We start from the raw sequence: 5109 nt of genomic DNA, 5'->3' as shown, positions 1-5109 counted from the left end.
AAACTATATGCAAACTCCAAATAAGCCTTAAACGTTTAACTCCTCAGTCATGTCTCAAATCCTACTTCGCTGTGTACTGCGACAGAATTTTTGAGCATCATTGGTGAGTTGCTGTTTGTTTTCCTCCATCAGCTGTGCCGGTAAACGCTCTATGATGCCCTAAAATCCTGCTATCTAGGAAGACAGTTCAAACGCATACAATGAAACATGTTTATGCATGCAATAATGTTCGTGTCTCACCTCTCGAAACAAGTGTGCTGTGCTCCGCTTCCTCGTCAATGCGCGTAAATGCGTCTTAATCCAAAGTAAAGCGTCTCTCCGAATCTCCTCCGTGTGTCTGTGTCTGAGCTCGTGAATCTCAGGATATTTATTCCGGAGGTGATGATGCTGATGCGGGGCGGGGAGAGGGGCAGCCCCACACCGGCGGAGTGAGCGCCAGGAATGCACGATAAGTGTGTGAGATCAGGGAGTAATGACATGTCAATGATGTAATATTCAACTGAAGTATGTGGACACGTAAAACGTACGCAAGGCATTGCATTAGACAACATCAAGTGCCTGTTATAGTAATGAACGATAGCAAAAGCTATGAAACCGGTTTCCGACAAGGAAAAATAAGGCTAAAAAGGAAATCGCGATATTTTAATCTGACAATTCGGATTTTTTTCGCATTTCTGTTGAAAAAAATAAAAATCAGAATTGTGAGATATAAACATTTAGCCTACACACGGTTTAGTAGTGACTGGATATTGGGGACATGTCATAGCGTCCTTATTAAATTCTACACCCTTGGAAATCTTAGGCAATTTCTGACTTTGGAAACTATAGTTCTCTTCTTAAATATTAAGAGGTCATGCAACAGATTAATGAGTTGACAAAAAGTTTATGGATGTAATTTTAGCTCATAATTCAGACTTGAAGTGAGTTGCTGTTTTTGTCACTCTTCTGAGGAAGATTTTTTTGTTTGTTTATGATCTAATCTCATTGTAAGTGACATTTATGTCTGTTTTAAAGATGTTTTCTTACTGCACCAAAGTCTGGATTTGAATCAAATGATTCGCAAACCTGCTCTGAAGTCCCGATCTGAATCAAATGATTCACAAACCCGCTCCGAAGTCCAGATCTTAATCAAATGATTCACAAACCTGCTCTGAAGTCCCGATCTGAATCAAATGATTCACAAACCCGCTCCGAAGTCCAGATCTTAATCAAATGATTCACAAACCTGCTCTGAAGTCCCTATCTGAATCAAATGATTCACAAACCCGCTCCGAAGTCCAGATCTGAATCAAATGATTCGCAAACCCGCTCTGAAGTCCCGATCTGAATCAAATGATTCGCAAACCCGCTCTGAAGTCCCGATCTGAATCAAATGATTCGCAAACCCGCTCTGAAGTCCCGATCTGAATCAAATGATTCGCAAACCCGCTCTGAAGTCCCGATCTGAATCAAATGATTCGCAAACCCGCTCTGAAGTCCAGATCTGAATCAAATGATTCGCAAACCCGCTCTGAAGTCCAGATCTGAATCAAATTATTCAAAAACCCACTCCGAAGTCCAGATCTGAATCAAATGATTCACAACCCACTCCGAAGTCCCGATCTGAAGCAAATGATTCACAAACCCGCTCTGAAGTCCCGATCTGAATCAAATGATTCACAAACCCACTCCGAAGTCCAGATCTGAATCAAATGATTCACAAACCCACTCCGAAGTCCAGATCTGAATCAAATGATTCGCAAACCCGCTCTGAAGTCCCGATCTGAATCAAATGATTCGCAAACCCGCTCTGAAGTCCAGATCTGAATCAAATGATTCGCAAACCCGCTCTGAAGTCCAGATCTGAATCAAATTATTCAAAAACCCACTCCGAAGTCCAGATCTGAATCAAATGATTCACAACCCACTCCGAAGTCCCGATCTGAAGCAAATGATTCACAAACCCGCTCTGAAGTCCCGATCTGAAGCAAATGATTCACAAACCCGGTCTGAAGTCCCGATCTGAATCAAATTATTCAAAAACCCACTCCAAAGTCCCAAACCCAATCAAATGATTTGAGATATGCGATCTGATTGAAGCACAATCATTTGCAATGCACTGATTTGAAAAGCTGTTTTACCCATCAATATTAGTATCTTTACAAGCGGTGTCAAAAGTTATTTTGCTAGTGAATCGCTTGAAATGAATGGATCTAGTTTAACTAAATTGGAGCAGTTCCAACCTGCTAGTTTTATGACATTAACTGAAATAAGTTTACGAATAAAAAATAAACATTTCCATTTCAAAGAAAACATCCAACACAAATCTACAAACACATTCAGGTGAGGTAACTGGTTAAACCACATTAAAATGAAGAGCTGCACCTCAAAATACGTGTTAGACGGAAAAGGTTTTTTGTAGTTTGTAGTTAATTAACTGAACGCTACAATTCAGTTATAGTGACAGTTCAGTAGGAAATAAGTTAAAAGCATCTCATATTATTTAAGTAAATGTTCAGTTTATACAGGCAGATAGATTATTATGCCCTTGATAAAAAGCACATTGCGAGCAAAATATCTGACAAAAAAATGTGTTACACCAAATACACATTAAGTAAAAATTTAAGGTATAAAGACTGAAACAGTATTTTCTTTTAAAATTCAGAGAACTTACAAAAATATTTCTTCTTCCTATTTTTTCGGCTTTCAAGTTTCACTATACATCTGTTAGTCCATTAGACTTTACATAAAGACTGTGCTTTCCTCAGCAGAAAATTAAGACAACAAATTAAAAGACTAAATTACCTCGGGCGCCTGTGCTGTTAACTGCTAACCTCTGGTGTATTTAGTAGCTTATTCCACTATTATGTGGCCATATATATTCTGGACTGGTATGCGTGTGTTTTGAGGGAAAAAGCATTGTGACGTTTAAACTTCAGGCATGGACCCAGGCGGGTTCTAAACATTATTGGTTTTGGTCTGGTTTTTCCATGGGTGTGGAAGTGACAAGAGCTAAGAAAGCAATAGTTATAGTAGCTAGTTCAAAAGAGGCTAACCCTAACTAGTGATGACTATTTGGGCCTCTAATACTGACAAGCTAACCGTTAATAAGTTAAAATGGATTAGATTACATTTTAGATAAAATATTGCCAGCTACTTTGCCTGTTTTTGCACCACCAATGAAAAAAGATCCAAACAAAGCCAAAGCACAACCGTTCTGGTGAATCAAACATTTCTATTGAATGATTTGGTTCAGTGAATGATTCAATGACTCACTCATCTGTTTCATTCCTAAATAAAACTGTGTTGCTGAACAAATCGCTTTTGTGAATAATTCAATGACTCACTCAATTGTTTCATTCCTGAACAAAACAATACTGTTAAACGAATCGTTTCAGTGAATTTGTTTAATTCCTGAACAAAACAGTGTTGTTGAACTAATATCTTCAGTGAACGATTCACTGACCCACTCATTGGTTTTATTCCTGAATGAAACGGTGTTGTTGAATGATTCGCTTCAGTGAACAATTCAGTGATCCAAATGGCTCACTCATTTGATTCATTCCTGAATTAAAACAGTATTGTTAAATGAATTGCTTCTGTGAATAATTCAAAGACTCACTCAATTGTTTAATTAAACAAATCGCTTCAGTGAATGATTCAATGACCCACTAATGTGTTTTTTAATTCCTAAATTAAACAGTGTTGTTAGATGAATCGCTTATGTGAATAATTCAATGAGTCACTTATCTGTTTCATTCCTGAATAAAACCGTGTTGTTAAACAAATCGCTTGAGTGAATTAATTAATGATTTACTCAATAGTTTAATTCCTGAATAAAACAGTGTTGTTGAACAAGTCTCTTCAGTGAATGATTCAATGACTCACCCAATTGTTTTATTACTGAATGAAACAGCGTTGTTAAATGTATCGCTTCAGTGAATGATTCAATGACTCACTCAATTGTTTAATTCCTAAATTAAACCGTGTTGGTGAACAAATCGATTCAGTGAACTATTCAATGACCCACTCATTTGTTTCATTCCTGAATGAAACCGTATTAAAAATGAATCGCTTCAGTGAATGACTTAATGACCCACTAATTTGTTTTATTCCTGAATAAAACCACTGAACACATTGCTTTAGTGATTGATTCAATAACCCAAATGACTCATCCATTTGTTTCATTCCTGAATTAAAAAAGCATTGTTAAACAAATTGCTTAAGTGAATAATGCAATGACTCACTCATTTGTTTCATTCCTGAATAAAACAGTGTTATTGAACGAATCGATTCAGTGAACGATTCAATGACCCACTCATTTGTTTTTCTTCTGAATAAAACCCTATTAAAAACGAATCGCTTCAGTGAATGACTCAATGACCCACTCATTTGCTTCATTCCTGAATAAAACCATGTTGTTTAACAAATCACTTCAATGAATTAATGATTTACTCAATAGTTTCATTCCAGAATAAAACAGTGTTGTTGAACGAATCGCTTTAGTAAATGATTCAATGACCCACTCATTTGTTTGATCCCTGAATAAAAGTGTTCTTGAACGAATCGCTTTAGTAAATGATTCAATGAACCACTCATGTTTCATTTTTGAATAAAACAGCGTTGTTGAACGAACCGCTTCAGTGAATGACTCAATGACTCACCCAGTAGTTTTATTACTAAATGAAACAGCTTTGTTAAACGAATCACTTCAGTGAATGATTCAATGACTTACCCAATTGTTTTATTACTGAATGAAACGGCATTGTTAAACAAATTGCTTCAGTGAATGATTCAACGACTCACTAACTTGTTTCATTCCTGAATAAAAGAGTGTTGTTGAACAAATCGATTCTGTGAATGATTCAATGACCCACTAATTTGTTTAATTCCTAAATTAAACCGTGTTGATGAACAAATCGATTCAGTGAACGATTCAATGACCCACTCATTTGTTTCATTCCTGAATAAAACCGTTGTTTAATGAATCGCTTCAGTGAATTAATTAATGATTTACTCAACAGTTTAATTCCTGAATAAAACAGTGTTTTTGAACGAAACACTTCAGTGAATGATTCAGTGACTCACTCATTTGTTTCATTCCAGAATGAAAGAGTGTTGTTGAACGAA

General features: G+C 36.5%; 1 protein-coding gene across 1 annotated transcript in view; it reads right to left on the bottom strand.

Annotated features, from left to right (window-relative positions):
* plat (plasminogen activator, tissue) overlaps nt 1-354 on the bottom strand; it is a 30780-nt gene extending 30426 nt beyond the window's left edge. The window contains exon 1 of the mRNA XM_073819297.1: nt 241-354. The gene's annotated coding sequence lies outside the window, so the exon portion shown is untranslated. The remainder of the gene's footprint in view (nt 1-240) is intronic.
* Between the last annotated feature and the right edge of the window lie 4755 nt (nt 355-5109).

This window comes from Garra rufa, chromosome 15, assembly GCF_049309525.1.
Source record: "Garra rufa chromosome 15, GarRuf1.0, whole genome shotgun sequence".
Taxonomy (NCBI): domain Eukaryota; kingdom Metazoa; phylum Chordata; class Actinopteri; order Cypriniformes; family Cyprinidae; genus Garra; species Garra rufa.
Note: the sequence above shows the minus strand (reverse complement) of the source record. Positions and strands in the feature narration are given on the sequence as shown.